The sequence below is a fragment of the Pipistrellus kuhlii genome, unplaced genomic scaffold, assembly GCF_014108245.1.
Source record: "Pipistrellus kuhlii isolate mPipKuh1 unplaced genomic scaffold, mPipKuh1.p scaffold_m20_p_7, whole genome shotgun sequence".
Taxonomy (NCBI): Eukaryota; Metazoa; Chordata; class Mammalia; order Chiroptera; family Vespertilionidae; genus Pipistrellus; species Pipistrellus kuhlii.
The window spans coordinates 68,672,814-68,690,396 of NW_023425573.1; the positions used below are offsets into that span (position 1 = coordinate 68,672,814).

The window sequence follows — 17,583 nt, forward strand, 5'->3', positions numbered from 1 at the left end:
ATATCTAGATGGAGGTTGTCTATGACTATGACACAATGATATTTTGTATGTTTCTTGCAATAGAACAGTAAACAAAGGTAATAAAGCTGGCTTGCATTCCCAAATCAGCCATGATGTGTCACACCACTTATGATATCAGAAGCAGTGGACAGTACAGTACACAAAACATGGGCTTTGATTCAGATAAGTGGGACCTTGATCTGTATTTATTAGGTAATTTTGGATAATCTAGCTAGTGCCTATGAACCTCTGTTCCCTCATCTGTAAAATGGGCATAATATTTTGTCCGCAGGTTTGGTTTAATGAAACACTGTGACCATTCCTAATATATCAGTGGTTTCTGGTCAGTTGTTTTCAGTGCATGTCTCTGTGTGTTCACATGGACATGTGTATTATTGTGTGGTAACCCACAATTTAAAACAATGACAACTTACTGTATATAAAACTTTGTATCCTGCTACTTTCATTTAACTTTACTGTGTGATTATTATTTAATTACTGAGCTCAAGAATCTACCTATAAATGACTCTTTACAATCCATTTGAGGGAAGAACTACAATTTATTTGACCATGTATTAGTGAAATGTAGATTATTTCTTTTTATCATTTTTAAGACTGCTATTACAGAGAAATTTCTTACATGGTAATCATTTTTACTACCTCTGGACAACTTATCTTTGATCAATTCCAAGAAGTGTAATGACCAAGTCAAATGATATACGAAACTGCTTCCCAGAAAGGTTGTACTAGTTTATAACTCCTGTTAGCATTGTATGAGGATGCTTATTTCACCATCGCCTCATCAACAGTGGGTATAATCCCAAATCCTGTTCTGTAAGATTATTTTGTCTGTGAAGAATTTTTTGTTGCTAACGGCGACAGGCGACATCTTGAACAAATAGTAGTATATCTCTAACAGGCGTCCTCAAACTTTTTAAAGTGGGGGCCAGATCACGGTCCCTCAGAGAGCTGGAGGGCCGGACTATATGAACTACTAATTCCTACTGTAACACCTCAGCTGCGCTCACTGCCCAAAAAACCTGGCGGGCCGGATCAGACTCCTCTGCGGGCCGCATGTGGCCCGCGGGCCGTAGTTTGAAGACGCCTGCGAGTCTAACCCAACCTTTTACCTGGTGGAGGGTAAGTGAGTCTGGAGCTCTTTTTATGTTATCTTAATGGAAAGGCCATTGACAACCTAGATTTCCACCATCTATAAAATGGGGACATTCATGTCTGTCCCTTGGAGGGATTTTTTTGGTAGAATTGAATGGTGAGTTGGTACAGCTGGATGTCTTCAGATCTATATACATTACACCAAATCACCAGCTGGTTAGTGCCGTGTGTTTGGGGGTATAATTGTGTGGGAGCAGGGGATTGGACAGCTGGTAATAGCATCTTTTAGGAGAAGTAGTAGCAGTATGCATTAGATCTGGTGCAGTATGAGTGGATCATGAGGGACAGAATGCAGGTCCCTCAGGAACAGCCCCTGACTCCCTCAGATAGGTTGCATCAGGCCTGGCTTCACTTAAAAAATAGTTTTCAAACTTCTCCTGCCTCAGAAGCAACTGAGGGGCTTATTGAACCATTGGTGAGTCCCACCCACAGAGTTTCTGATTCAGTAGGTGGGGGTGGGCCTGATTCTCTGCATTTTTTATAGGCTCCCAGGTGACACTAATTTGTGGTGCAGCAACTAAAAAACACAGGTTTATAGGATCCTGTAGCAGCAGTTTAGTTATCATTAAATTAAATCACCTCCTGCTGTGGATGTGTGCTTTTATTTGATGGGAGGCCACTGGTATTTTAAGGGGACATTTCATCATTTCAGAGGGGCCTCGGCCCATAGACAGTAGACTGTAATCAGTGAGCAGACAGCCATGTTTGTTCGCCTCGTTCCAGGAAAATGGCTCCAATCCAAATACACGAGCAGGCCAGAGACCAGGCTTATTTAATCACCTGGAAGCTCAGACGGCCACTGCAGCTGTTAGGAGAACCCGTCACAGTTGGTTTGCCAAGGACCCAGGTCCAGGTGCCTGCCCTGGAGAATGTATTCTCAAATTGACACCTGGTTTTGGGAGAGCCAGTGAGATCCACCAAGCAGGACGGAGGGGCCACCTTAGCCAGGGTGTGACAATGAGAAGGCCACTCTCCAAGGGAGATTCCAGCACAGAAGGAAGTGGACAGGGAAAGGAAGGAGGCACTGGTATCCAATTAGATCACCATCTCCAGCCATGCCTTCTTACAATGTGTGGTGGTGGGATGCTGTTTACCAGTAACCCAGATGTATCAGAGACATTTCCTTCCCAAGTTTACATTTTAAAGTTTTACACTCATCTTGAAGAGATGGAAACAAATGTCCTCATTCAATGCAGATTTATTTGAGCAGCAATGGAGGATTAACTTGTGATGAGGTCATTCCATGGGAAACAGTTCTGAAAAAGAGGGGTAGGGACTAACATAGATATTAAGCTCTTCTTGACTTAAGTCATTTAAGCAGGATGGGCAAGAGGAAGGGAAAGAGGAATAAGGTTGGAATAAAAGGGAAGACATAGGTTGTCAGTTGAGCTTTTTAATAATTGATTGCAAAGCTATTACGTTTGAAGCTATTTATTTCCAAAACACACACACTCTCTCTCTCTCAGAGAGAGAGAGAGAAAGAGAGAGAAAGAGAGAGAGAGAGAGAGAGAGAGAGAGAGAGAGAGAGAGAGAGACTTTATACCAATTATATAACCTGCATGGGTTATCTATTCATATATTTGGACATGTGCCTGAGACAAGGACTGGAGAAGTAGTGACTAATATTTTTTGTCGTGTGGTTGTGTATTCTGGATAGAAGCATCACATGCAAAAACAAAGTCTATCCCTTTGTTCCCTTTCCTCCGAAGACCTGCACACTGCATGTCCTAAGGTACTGAGAGGTGATTAAAGCTTGTGGGGAAATGCTTAATCCACCTTGAGAATAAGCCATGCTGATTTGTTCCAGGTGAGTGAGATGCTTCCCTGAGCCTTCTAAAGGCAGCTTGCATTAGGCCCATGATTGATGCTGCACCGGAACTCCATTACGCTGCTAAGGTAGAGGCAGCGGTCCCCCCAAGTTATGAAAGCTGTTCATTTCTCCTTAGTCCCTCCTGGTGCACAGGGTTTCCATGGTAAAGGAGAAATTAGCTGTTTTCCCTTCTATGCCTGTAGCCTGGGGTTCCGTTTCTACATCCATCTAAATAATACACAGGGCTCAGGGCAGCAGAGGTCCAGGGATTTAGATCTCGCTTGACCAAAGACTTGGAATATGAATAATTTGCAATGTAGGATTTTACAATTTCTTATTTATCTTTATCTTTTTATATTTTCTCCAGCAGAGAGGCAGGAGGTAGAGTGTGCTTTAAAAATTCATCTCCAAGAAGCGGCAGTTATCTGGGTTATCCCTCCTTAGCAATAACTCATGGGCAAGCCAACAATTCGCATGGGAAGCCAGGAAACTCTGCAGTATCGAGGAAGGCGTCCAGGGTTTGCCCTGCGCCTATTGATTGATGTGTTGGCAGTGGGCTCACTGGTTTGCCTGGCTTCTCTGCAGCACCACGAGAAAAAGAAAACAATTTCATTTCTTTTTTTGTGTGTTGACATGCACAGAAGCCAAAAACACTTACGGTACTCTTTATCTTATTGCTATGAATTAAAGGAATTATGTTTGTTTTTAAAAATATATTTTATTGATTTTTTACAGAGAGGAAGGGAGAGAGTTAGAGAGTCAGAAACATCATTGAGAGAGAAACATTGATCAGCTGCCTCCTGCACATCTCTCACTGGGGATGTGCCTGCAACCAAGGTACATGCCCTTGACCGGAATCGAACCTGAGACCTTTCAGTCCACTGGCCGATGCTCTGTCCTCTGAGCCAAACCAGTTTCAGCAAAGGAATTATGTTTTAATAGTAAAACAACAATTTGGGGAAAGGTCCATATGTAACACAGCAATATTGACATGGAGGTTTGAAATTGGGCCTGCCTGTATCTCAGTTGGACACAAAATTTCCTTATTTAGGGAAGAAGGAATGCTGTCAAACTGTTGATATGTAGCTTATTGATGATGGAGGGTGATATTTACTGCCTTGGGTGGGAGGAAGACATTAATCTTTTTTCCCTTCACATTCAAGTCACACATAGGGGCAGTTTGGTGGAGACTTTGGAGCCAGATGCTTAGTTAATATCCAAGCTCTGCCCCAATCATCAGCCTGCAACTATGAGCAAGTTACTCAACCTATCTGTGCCTCAGTCACCTCTCTCTACAAGGAAGAGCATGGGAGAATCTAACTCATATGGTTATGGTGAAGCTGAGCTGAGACAGTTACAGTGTGGAAGGTGTTCGGCACAGCCTAAGTGCTAGGTAGGTGTTTGTGGTCATGTCTCTTACTGCTCTTGTGGCTGAATTGCAAAAGCTGCTCTGCCTTAAGTGTGAGCTGCTTTCAGATGACAAGCGAGCTCTCCTCTGTACCGGAGCAGAACCTGTGGTCCCCAGCTTGCAATTTTTCACCTTGATCCAGTGTCCTAGTTACCTAAGAAAACAGACTTCACTGAGGGCTCTGGAGAAACCGTACCTTCCTCTCTTGTGCTCAAGGTTCTCAGGGTTTGAGGTTGTGACACAGGTGAGCTCTCAGAAGCAGAAACTGTCCAGTCTCTACCTTGATTGGGTTTGGATATTGTGAGGGTGTTGGCTGGGGAGACACACCTGCAGAGGGAGGGGAAGAATGTGCATTGGACACAAGGGTAAGGGGAAGAGCCTCAGCCAACCCTAGGGGGTGTAGTGGGCTGCCTGCGGCCCGTCACAGTGACTCAAGTCAACGCAGAATTGCCTGGCCTTTATATTGCTGCATGGCCCAATCACAGGATACGGGCTTCTTGGGGAAGGATGGTCCCTGGGTGGGGCAAGTCCTGGAGGTGCTGGCGGCTGGAGGCTCCCTGCTGCTCTGTCCTAGGAGTTCATAGCTGCTCAGATCGGTGCGGTGCAAGTCCATGTCCTCCACAGGTTGAGTTCCAGACTAAAAGGTGAAGTTCAGAAAGCACAGAGCAAAATCTCTTTGTAAAGTCTTCACTGTTCGGCCAGATGCCTTTTACAGGGGTGGCTGGGGGAGGTAAGGAGTTTGCTGAAAGAGAGAAGATACCAGGGAAAATGCAGACACTGGATTGGACCAGAGTTGTGTGTTATTGGGGCTCAATAGGAAATAGAGGAAGCCAAGCAGAATCTTCCCATGGGAGGGGCCCATGGAAACAATTTGGGGGTGGTAAAGGACTTATAAAGAAACACACTGATTTTTCTGAGGCTTTCAGAATTCGCTGATAGAATTGTGGTGGATTTGGGGTGACCACCCCTTGGTTTGCCTGGACTGAGGATTGCCCAGGGTGCTTGACTTCCAGCACTAACCCTGAGTCCTCGGTGAGTTGATATGAAGCCTGTTCCAAGCCATACCCCGGAGTCACAACACAGCCATGGAAATGGGTGGGTGGAGGGTGGGAAGCCACGGCAGATGTTTTTCTGTGCAGTTAGGAGTGACAGAGAGAAGAGACGTTATTGATAGTCCCCACAGTGCTCCACATGTACTTGGCAGTTAATAAATATAGATCAAACTGAAATTGAACATAAGGGCAATGAATTGGAAGAGAAAATTATTTGGAACAAACTGCTGAGGACAGAGAGAGAATGGTAAAATAGGCGATAAATCTAGGATGCAAACCAGAGCTAAATGCCCTGGTGCACCCAGAGATAATGCCACAGAGTCAGGCCAGGTCCCGAGCCAGTGTCTTCAGTCCAGACTGGGTGCTCCTGCAACCGTGTGCATCAAAGAGCAACCTGGAGCCTCCTCCCTGCAGGCCCCTCACCTTATCCACCTGGAACAGCCTCTCCTCTCCTCCCTCCCCTCTCACCAGATGGGTGATGTATTTCTAAGCCCGCTTTCACTCAGAATTGACCCTTGGCATAAACCCTCCTCCCTTCTTGCAGAATGTATCTCTCCAGAGACTGGACAGAATTTGGTGCTGGTATGGAAGCTTGCGGTGGGGGTGGGGAGGTTACCTGCTTCTGGCAGTGCATTGCTAGGATTTCTTAATCCAAGTCAAAGACCAAAGGGTTTAGTGGAAACTGGTCTTGCCTCTGCCTTGAAATGAGGGCAAAAATTGCTAACTTTGTTTCCAAAATATGGAATGTGTTATAGGAAAGGTCCTGACCAGTTGATATGTTCCACTAAGACACTGACCCTTGGACTTTCTGACTTCATACAAACCACCGTTCACATTCAGTCAACAACTGCATGTCCATAGATAAACAGGCCTCCCTGCTAATAACAGAGTTCTTTTTATTCAAGAAGTCGGTGCGTTATGCTCAACTAGCTGCGCTTTACTGTCAGGTTGCCTCACCTTTTCTGTTTCTAACACACAATCTCGGTTGCCACCTCTCATCCTTAGACTAGTGGACCCTACACTTTGACTTTGTTTGTTTGTTTGTTTGTTTGTTTGTTTATTCAAAACAGGGTGAAAATACATTTTCCTTTGCATTTCCCAATCAGTAGATACCCACGCAATGTCCTACGTGTATTCATAGCGGCTCAGATTCTAAAATGTGCAGAGCCTGGAGCACAGAAGGAGCTCAATGAGGATTTGTTGTATGAGCTGTAAACTGCTCCATAAAATGTTTAGTGAGTGACTCAGTGAATGAATGAGCAAAATCAATAATAAAAAGATAAGGATTTAAAAGATTAATGCATTGGCGTAACCTTCAAATTCACATGACATTTGTTGGACAACATTATATCCTTCTCTCCAGACTCTCGACATGTTTTCACCATTACTCAGCTGCACCTGGGAGGAGCAGGCAGGCATGATAATCTGCCTTGTGAGATGGCTGGCTGAGGAAGGGAAAGGAGCAAAAGCAGAAAGGCAGCCAGCTTTCCTATCTCAGGCTCTGATGCCTGGTGCCCCCTCCCCCACCGCCCACTCCAGTCTGTGACTGGCATCCCAAGTTGCAGCAGATCTACCTGCTTTCCCTCGCCTTTTAGGCCTCCTGCGACTTGAAGTCTCCTTGATGATGGGAATAAACCCCTGCTTAGTCAGACGGCTTGTGCATGCCTAGCACTGTGTTGGCATGGAAGGAGCTACTGAAGTGTGGAAGATGGTCTCTGTGCTGATGCCTACAATCGACTTGGGAGGTCAGCGTTACCTCCCAGAAGCAAATATGAACGCAAGTCCCTGCTATGTAGCACTAACTGCTAAAATGGGTCAAAAGGGCTGAGGACAGGGGTCACTAAGGGATGAAGTAGACAGGGGAGGGATAATATCATTTAGTTCAACTCATCCAGCCTATCTATACATGTGTGTCCTTTGTTCTTTTTGGCAGGTGGGTGTGGGGGGGCTGGTGGGATAAGACCTCACCCACTGATACCACCCCTGAACTGTTTTATGTAATCAACTGCTACTGAAGACTTCATTTCATTTCAAAAGCATCCTGTAACTAAATATCATTCCAAAGCCTCCTCACTACATATTTCTTCTTATAAAGCATGTTTATATATCTCATATTTATATATATTCAAAAGTTATTACCCTATCATTAAGCAATTTCTAACCTAATAATAGCATCTCATGAACTTAATAAGACTCACCTTATTATAATCAGTCAAAATAAATAAATAATAATAAAACTAATAAATTGAATGGTTATTCTCCTTTGTTAATAGGTGGGCTATACTTTTTTTAAAAAATAATATATTTTATTGATTTTTTACAGAGAGGAAGGGAGAGAGATAGAAACATCCATGAGAGAGACACTGATCCAGATCCCTCCTGCACACCTCCTACTGGCTATGTGCCCGCAACCAAAGTACATGTCCTTGACCGGAATTGAACCTGGGATCTTTCAGTCTGCAGGTCAACTCTCTATCCACTGAGCCAAACCAGTTAGAGTGAGGAGGGCTATACTTTAAAATAATGTTACCACCAGCAGAATTTAAGGTTTAACAATAGAATTTTACACCTGGAAAAGGCTCAATCTGTATTATAGGGATTCTGGATGCATTTAAGGTATAAAATTTGAATCAGCAGTACAGCTGAGGGATCTATGACCTCCCAAGGCTGGTAGTCCAGAGTTGGGTCCCTCGGGTTTTCTGACTCCTCAGGCAGATTGCAGAGGGTTCCAACACAAAGGATAGTTCTCCACGCCATGGTGAGCGTTGCCTGGGAAGGTGAGGACAGCAGGACTCATCCTGTCCTGACAGAAAGGTGAGCTGTGCATCGCCCATGCTGGCCTGGTGACCGCTCTTCCCTCCGTCATGCCAGCTGGTGCAAGAGAAGCCCCTGGCTGCCACGTCCCCTGAGCCTCAGCCTTGGTCTCATTTCTGCCACTTCTGTTTACTTCCCAGGGCTGTTTGGCTGGATAAGTCTGCCTCTCTGTCTCTGATCTGTAAGGAAGCCTTTTCTACAGGGCCCTGGAGGAATATTTGCCAGGAACATAAGTAAGGTGTTTCTGTAGCTTAACCTGTGAGTTAATCAGAGGGAAAACAAATCTCACTGTGTGTGTGTGTGTGTGTGTGTATGTGTGTGTGTGTTATGCACTTACTAGTACTTTATTTATTTAATCCTCACCTGAGGATATTTTTTTCTATTGACTTTTTTAAACAGAATGGAGGGGAGGGAGGAAGAGGGAAAAGAGAAAGCGAAACTTTGATGTGAGAGAGACACATCGCTTGGTTGCCTCTGGTTCACATCCTGACCAGGACCGGGGATCTAGCCTGAGACCCTTTGGTCTGCTGGCCAGTGCTCTAACCACTGAGCAAGACCAGTACATACACTTAACAGGGAGAAAATAAAAAACAGCTTCAGGGGACCCCTGACCTCCTCCCCTATGATTCCCTACTTCTGTCTTTTTAACCTAAGACTCTCTGTCAGCATAAAACCAGGGTGCTCCCCAGTCAGCTCTGCTGGCCTCATGGACAAGTGCAGGCAGGTGTTCTGTTCCAGAGCCTGGGAGTCTGTCACCCGGGACCCAGCCCGGCCACCTCCCTGGGGCCCCTAACAGTGTGCTACCTGCTTTTCTCCTTGCCTCCCAGGGATGTTGTCAGGGCTGGTGTGAGGCAGTGGGAGCAGGGCCTGTAAGGGCTGGAGCCCAGTGTGTTTTAGGAACCCCTGGGGAGCTGACATGCCATTTGTGGGGGCTCTATGGAAGCCGGGAGCTAATCATGGGCGATCTGGCTCTCACGCGCTGGCACTGGGAAAGTCAGAGGCTATCCCCATCCCCTTCCTCCCCGCGGTGCTATCGCTGCTTTTATTGGCCTCTCAGTATCTGGTGGAAATCGAACTCAGGGTCTTTTTATTGAGACAGTCCTTACAGGCCACAGAATGAGCTGCTTTTCCATTTATAGACAGTGTGTCCCTTGTGACCTCCCCCCAGGCTCTGGTTTCGGGAGGACTCTGTTCTCAGGTTAAAAGAAACGCAACCTGCATCTCGTTTAATGAATTTACATAAATCTTTGAAGTAGCATTGTTGGACCCAGCTTGCAAACTGGACTTTAATGTGTTGGAGTTGTGTATAATCAAAGTCAGGGGAGGAATATGTCTCCCCACCCCTCCCCTTTTCCCACCTCCTCCTGCCCAGCCCTTTTTATTTGGGGCAAGCAAAGTAGTTAAAAATGTCAAACTCACAGTATGCACTGTCAACAATACAATGAGGAGGCTGAAATAAAATCCTCCGGCTTCATGGTGATACTTTATACTTACACAGGCCCTTTCATCCGGAGCCCTCTGCTGCCTCAGGAACATTAACCCCCTCTGTGCCTCCCCGGCTGAGTCAGGAGCCTGGGCTGGCTGAGAAAGCAAATGTGTGGGAGCATAGGACCCCGTATTAGGGACAGGTCCCAGAGAAATGTTCATAACCAGTCAAATGTACATCTCTTCTTTCAGCTCTTCTTTCAACAGACTTCTGTCATATCAGTCCCTCTCCTAAGGTGCCGGGTGCCCCAAAGGTGTTAACAACTCAACAGATAGAATGCACGTGTGTTGAGAGCCCCAGCAAGCAGCTCCCTGCCCCCCCCCCCCCCCCCGCCCAAGTTGAGGAAAAATGCATGTGTAAGCTTGAAACCTGATATATGATGACATACAACAAAGCGGTCATTATGGGAGTAATCTGAACTTTGTTGGACTTCACACTTTATAGTTTACTCTTGTGTTGTTTGATTTATGGATGGGGAATACTGTAACATCTGCGGCGATGAGTGCCTGTAAAGGACTTGACCCAACTCTGTGTTGGGACCATCAACGTGGCACCCATTTTGTCTTCTCTAAGTTGCACTTTGTGCACGAACTCTGTTTCAGATGTGACCTATTGCAGGGAAGGGTTACTGGGAATTTTCTAATTAATTGATCACGGTGTTCCTTCCTAAGGAACCTGGACAAAGCTGTATGCGCTTTATTAACGTCTGATTGTAAACAAGATGGTCATGTATGTACTTCTCTTGCTATAACCAGTGCTTCTTAAATATGTCTGAGGACCATCTGTATGAGAATATCGTGGGCTGCTTTCTAAACATGCAGCGTTTCAGTGCCCCTAGAGACCCCATTCTTAAAGCCACGCTGATTGGTTTGAGGAACGCTGAGGTTCCTCAAAATCTCTTCTGCTTCCTATTTCTGATCTTATTAACTCTGACAGGGCAGACTAGCTGGCAACAGGCTCTCTTATGCCTGTAGTAGAATCATTAGTTCAACAAGAAAAAACATATATTGAAGCAAAGGAATAGAAGTCACCAAAGGCTCTCAGTGTATAGGTAAATAAGCAGGAACACCGTTAAACGCCTGAGCTCCAGTGTTTTCTCCTTCTCACAATTGAATCTTGCCCATCTCCATGGGCATGGAGAATCAACTCCATGTTAATGCTTGGAGTCTATGCCCTGTGGAACTGACTTCATGGTCTTTGCACCTGTCTTTGAAGTCAACAGTAGATCTCATCTGAGAGTATACAGAGGGGCTACATTATGGAAAAAAGCAGAAGTCACACCAGGTTGAGATTGAGGTCCGAGGTCCTTTGAATGTTCTCTGCCATATATACAATATAAGAACCAGAACTGAGTTCTTGAATGATGGCGATACGCTTCTAATTCCAACCTGCCATTCTTCATTTTTGTAATCTGAACTGGGCTCTAAGTCTCCCTGGAACACTGGAATTGAAATGGTAGATCTCCCTCTGATCATTTGTAGGATCAGAATCCAGTTACTTGAGCAGCATAGCTCTCTGAGCCTCAGTTTCCTCAGCACTAAGAAGGGAGTGATAATGTTGCTGGCGGAAACTGTGTTCTTCTACAGGATTATGGGAAGGATATTTTCACAGACCGATGCATGGAAGATTGCAGTGTGGCAAGACTTATTTGGGTGAAAATACAAGCCTACCCTTCATGGGTTCCCAATGTCCTGTCTGTCCAGCCATGGAAAAAGTTCAGTCTTGTTTTCATCAAGGCCCAAACCAAGGCCAGTATCCAGAGTTTCTGTTTCAGATGAAAACTCAGTCCCTGGAGCCCACGTTGTCTGCCTTCAGCCCACGGGGCTGCTAGACCTGCATAGTTACATGTGTTCCTGGCTGAGAGAGAAGGCTCTCTGTGTTCTTTGGGGATTATGCTATCTCTGGCTCATGATGGACAAGAAGTTTTTCAAAGTAACCAATCAACTTCCCAACCTTTTTGGGCTTGAGCTGGGCCTGCCTCCTGACTAATCCATTACTTCCCCAGGCTAGTCTGATAGGCCTGTATGGCCCAGCACCTCCCCCTGTGCCATTTTGACTTCGATTGCACATGGCTTACCTTCCTTGTGCCGCCCCCATTGGTGCCAGAGTGGGGAAAGGAGGGTATTAATCTTTGGCGGGGCAATGCTGTGATCCCCTGGATCTTCCTGGCAAAGCAAGCAGGCTCATGCTCCCCATTCATTATACGTAGTGATGTCTGAGTCCCTTTGCTTCCTCCCTTTATTAATATCTAGCTACCTACGCTAACAATAATAGCATCTAACTCAATGCATCATTTTAAAAGTAAACGAGATAACACATTTAAAACAAATGACACATATAAATGCGTAATAAATGGCAGTAGTTTTCCAAGTTTATTGGGATACGAGAGGGAGGTAGAGAGAAAATCAGACACTGGAGGTAGGAACTGTTCCTGTGATAATAGTCTTGATAGTCTCTAGTTAGATCAATCATCCAGCAGGCACCTGCAAGGTAGGGGACCCTTTCCCTGTTTCACTCCTTGAAGAGCGGGTCTCTGATTTTAGGGCTTTTCCAGCTTACAACAGAAAACACTTTAACATGAAGAATACAGAGTAAATCATTTTTAAAATGATCAGGCAGATCATTTTAGATATATATTTATATATATATATATATATATATATATATATATATATATATATACCATGTTTCCCCGAAAATAAGACATCCTCTGAAAATAAGACATATTTACAGGTTTCCTTCTGAGTGAAATATAAGGCATCCCCCGAAAATAAGGCTCCCCAAGCTCTGTCTCAGAATGAAAATTAATTTACCTTACCGTATACAGGTAATAAATTTCCTTTATTTTCATTTAACAATAAATGTGTACCGTATTCTTCTTCATGGAAAAATAAGACACCCCCTGAAAATAAGACCTAGCACATCTTTGGGAGCAAAAATTAATATAAGATATTGTTTTATTTTGGGGGATACGGGGTATGCATTTTATAACGTTGCCTGGCAGTCCTCCACTGGTGAGGGCAGGCTGTAAGGAGAGAGGATACTGCCTGGAGAAGGAGGAGAAGGCGCTGCAGGAGAGGGTGGGCCACACACCTCAGCGGCGGGGGGAGTGCGGGGGGGGGATTGTGGCTGCAGCGTTAAGCTCACCTGGCTTAGGTGGGGAAGACACAGCCCCGCCCCCACCTCACCTTTCCCTTATTTTTTTTTTATGTTTTATGTTTTATTTTATTTTTTAATAATTTTTAAAAAGTTTTATTTTTTACATATGTGTCCTTATTCCTCTACCCCCTCTTATGCCCCACCTCTTGTCTGTGTCCATTGATTAGGCTCATATGCATTCACACAAGTCCCTTGGTTGTTTTTATACGAAGTTGAAAGTGAAGTTAAATACGTATATTTGACTCTCACTTGGGAAGGTGTGACTTTATGACTCCCGAGGGACTTCACAGGTTCATTTTTAAACAGGATCTGGCCTCAGGTTCCTATAATATGTGGCTCATAGCAGTATAAAGCCATGCAGGAATTATGGGCTGTGCTTTCTTTGTCTTGAAATTATCATAGACATAAGATATCTTCTCACTAGGAAGTAAGGCGAGACTTCAGTATATTTTCTCTAGAGGACTAAAAATAGTACCACTTTGAAAAGCCCCTTTTTCCTTGGCGGACATTTTTTCATTCTTTTTCTTGGACTTTTTTTCCCCCTAAAGAAAAACGTAGCATATTAAGCGTGGCTAATGCCTGCAAGTTTCCACCTGTAAGTTGCATGTAGGGGAGACTGGCCATTCTGTGCCGGCATTCCAGGCCACTGACCTTCAAAGCCTCCGTCCCTCCTGAATGAAGCTCTGAAGACTCTTTATGGGTGAGAGTTTCCTAACCTGCCCCTGGTCAGTTCCTTAATGTGAGACCGGCCATGACAGGAGCTGGGCAACCCTGTGCCCTTACAAGCTTTCTGCCTTCTCGACTAGTGCTTGTTAGCAACCAGAGAACTGAACCAAAGCGGTTCATGCTTGTCTTACTTTACAACTCCACTTGTCAAACAACAGTGGCGAAGGGAAAGGTCAGCACTTGATGCTTTAAGCACTTAATGTTAATAATTTCTTAAGGTGGACAGAGTCTAAGAGGTTTTTAAATTAGTCCTCAAATGTATGGGAGAGGGTCTGGTTGGTTATTCACATCAGAAATGAAAACCAAGTGCCTGGTTCTCCCTCTTCTTTACCTTATTCCATTCCAATGTAGGGCAGTGTCTTAGTAGAAAGTCCACAAATATTCATCCAATCAATAGATCTTTATTGAATACCTACTATGTGCCAGACATTTGTTGAAGAAATAGCTAAGATTCTCCTTGTGGGTTATTATGAAAATTGTATGATCGTGTACTTTTAGTATTATCATTTTTTAAGTTTATTTTTTATTGATGACAGTATGGCAGATGTCCCATTTCTCCCCACCCCCCACCCCTGCCATTTCCCTCTTCACCCAGCCCCCTTAATTGTTATTTTTAATAACAAAAGTGGCACATGCTCATTGAAAAAAAAAGTCAAACTATACAGAACTGAAAGTTCCCTTGTCTCACTCTCCAAGGATAACCACTGTTAATAATTTGTGCAACTCCTCCCATCATATACTACAGTCTCTACTGCAGTTTGTCTTATCCAACAAGCAGCTATGCAGTTCTTTCTGTGCCAGTACATGACAGTTACCTCAACTTTTTCAACCCCTTCTAAGTGTTATATACTAAACATGTGCCACAATTTGTAAAATTTACCTTTTCTCAGATTGATGAACATTTAAGCTATCTCTATCCTAATGATTTACAAATAATGTTGCAAGTACCATTCTTGTGCTTATATCCTGGGGTTCTTTTTTGAGAATATTTGTGGGGTCACTCTGAAAAGTGGAACTGCTTGGTTTAGCTTTATGAAATACTTAGGTACTTCTCATTTGCTTTTCATACATATTGTGTTGATTTTTAAGATCCATTAGTGATCCAAGATATGCACTGTCTTTAACTGATTCTTCCATTAAGTGGCAGGTTGGCAGGTCTGGGTACGCTTCCAAATCAATAATCAATCCCTGCTCTTTGAGAAAATAATGTTGCGATATGCTCTGTAATAAGATGTGATGCCATTGTTTCCAAAGGCAGGGTGAGTATTTAATCTAAGTATACATTCCAGCGGCCCACTAACCTTGTTCCTGTCTCCCATGTCGGTGCCCTCCTCCCCGTGTTGCTGTTTAAGATTCACTAAGGCAGGGGATTCGAGTGCAAACAAATTACACTTACAGCTCAATGTTTGCCCTCAAAGACCTTTCAGATTGAGTTGGGAAGACAGACACAGATGGCTAAAAAACAAGCTAAAAATACAAGTCAGTGTATAAAAAGCAGCAAATATAAATAGTCAGCATCATTGTGGAGATTCAGAGGAAGGAAGGAAAATAGTGGAGTCCAGTGCAGCTTCAGGCGAGGCTGCGGGACTGTGGGGTCTCAGGTGGGGCCGGCGGTGGGTGGGAGGTAACGCTGAAATGCAAGTCGGAATCAGCTGACAGAGGAAGAGAGATTCCATGAGGGTGGAAAACAGGGCAGAAGTGCCCACTTTGAATTTGCTAGTTGGAAGCGGATGGGGTTTACAGTAGTCCTTGAGATTATTAGAGATACTTAGCCGAAGTTTTTTATTTTTCCTGTTTTGGGTTTTTGGGGCACGTGACAGCGCTGGTACAGGTACAGGTAGGTCATTCAAATTTTGAGAATCTGAAGAAAGCTTCCAGCACTTTTCCCAGGAAGGGACCTGCCTGCTTGCATCTGCACACACATTTTGTGGCTTCAGGCAGCTTCTACACCAAGAAACACTTTTAGAGTACGTATATCTAAAAGAAGTGACAACCCAGAACAATCCACCTAGAAAAAATGTTAGCCACTACTCGCATCCCAGTAAAAGTTGTTTGGCAACCTAAGACATAACTCATATCCGTGTGCATTCACGAATGACCAAACCCTGAAGCTGACCGGAACAGGTGGGTCAGCAACCTGATGGGGCTGCCGGCTCCAGCCCTCCCCTGCACGCCAGTGGTGCCCGGGGTAAAGGGCAGCGGGCTCGCTGGCTCTCAGAGAAAGGTCTGACCTGCCAGAAGCCGGGCTCTTGAAAATCGGAGTCAATGGGATTATTAACGCATGTGTCGCTGGCATCCACTTCAAGACGCTGTAAAAAAAGATACTCTTGCTCCCCACCCCCTCCTTTTTTTTTTTTTTTTTTTTTTTTGACAGTCAGTTAATAAAGACTCAACAATAAGCAGCTGCCAGTGATGTCATTTGGGACTTTGTCCACGGAGCTTGTATTTACAAGCTCGGAGCAACCGCGGAGCCGCGTGCACGGAGGGAGCAGCCTCCGCAAACTTGCTCTGAAGTCTCTGCAGGACTTTGCTGCCGCTCCGGGCTCCGGCCGGTCAGGAAAACCTCCTAGCGCGGCCTTTTAATGCTTCAAAAAATAAACAGAGGATAACTCGCTCACTCGGGAGGAAAGTTTTAGCTGGAGAGAGTGTTGCAGTTCCTGTGTCTGTCTCCAGGGCTGTGATAGGTGTTGACTGAAGCGCTAACTGCAAGTAAGACTATTGGGATTTTTTTTTTTTTTAACTCTTGTAACAGTGTTTTCTCCTTTGTACAGCTTGCTTTCCTTTTAAAGGGAGATAATGATGTTTACGTATGTCTACCGGCTCCGGCGGCCGCCACAAGTATGCATTTGTTCCGAGTAATTACAGGGGCCGGGGTTGCCTGCGAGGTGCACGGGTCTCCCCTGTCTGAGAGCAGACACGGGGCGGCAATGATAGCAAGATAGTGCGGAGTTCTTAATGATTTGCCTCCGCAGGGAGGTTGGAAATTTAAAAAAATAATAATAAAAATAAAAAGCAACCAACCTTATAAAAACTGTTAGGTTGACTTAAGAATTTTAATAGAAACCTGTAAAGACTGACTTTCAGTGGACTGGTGTGCTGGAGGGGAAACCCGCTTTTTTTTTTTTTTTGTCCCTGGTCCTGTCTGTGGTTTGAAGGTCTCTAGTATGTGATTGCTGTTTACAATCTCTCGTTTCCTCCTGCACACACCCTCTCCCCAAGCGCACACACAGCCAAGCTCATTCATTCTCCGGGAAGTTCAAGGCTAGAAAAATGTTTTGCAGTTTGAAACCCTTTCTATGTGGATATTTTTTTCTTTGTGTCTCTGGAGAAATGGTCACTGTTCTGGAACCCGAAGTAACAAACTACTGGGAAAAAAACAAACTTTGACATGCAGTGAGGTCGGGAGTCAAGACCCGCATCTCCTCTTTCACTTTCCTTCTGACTCTTTTAAAACTCTTCCGATATATTTTTTGAGGGGGTGGGAGGGCTGTAGGAAGAATGCTGTCAGTGTGTGCCAGCCTGGACCGGGCTCCGTGTTATCACGGCCAGGCTGGGCCACCTGGCCACTCGGAAGTTCTGCCTGAGAGCCCTGTGAGTTTGTCTTTCTCGTTCGTGCTTTGGGATGCTGGCTTTGTGGTCCAGCCCCTCAAAGCCAGTAGCAAATCGGGACTAATTCCTGCCTCCTAGAGCTGACGGCTGTGTGCACAGATTGACAAGAAGTGGCTGTTAGCCTGCTACCTCCTGCACGCGAACCCCTTGACTCACTCCTGGGGACCTGGCCTGCCCCTCAGTTCAGGGCTCCATCACCAGCCCAGGAGAGCCGTGACAGCCCCCACTGCCTTCTCTTTGCCTCTGGCCTCAGGGCGCTGGAAGAACCCGCGCCAGAAAGGCTTTCCAGGGGGGACTAAGGTGTGAAACTTCTTGCATGTCTGTCAGCTCCCAAGTTTTTCCGCCA

The 17,583-nt window shown here is 45.0% G+C and overlaps 1 protein-coding gene across 5 annotated transcripts in view; it reads left to right on the plus strand.

The window, feature by feature from the left end:
- NCKAP5 (NCK associated protein 5) overlaps positions 1–17,583 on the plus strand; it is a 909,053-nt gene that overhangs the window by 41,820 nt on the left and 849,650 nt on the right. For 2 of the 5 annotated variants that reach the window (XM_045575732.1, XM_045575733.1), the window contains exon 1: positions 15,957–16,337. The exons of 1 other annotated variant lie outside the window; for it this stretch is intronic. The gene's annotated coding sequence lies outside the window, so the exon portion shown is untranslated. Of the gene's footprint in view, positions 1–15,956; positions 16,338–17,583 lie in introns of those variants that run through there. 2 more of the 5 variants (XM_045575731.1, XM_036420917.2) reach the window with 2 other exon arrangements.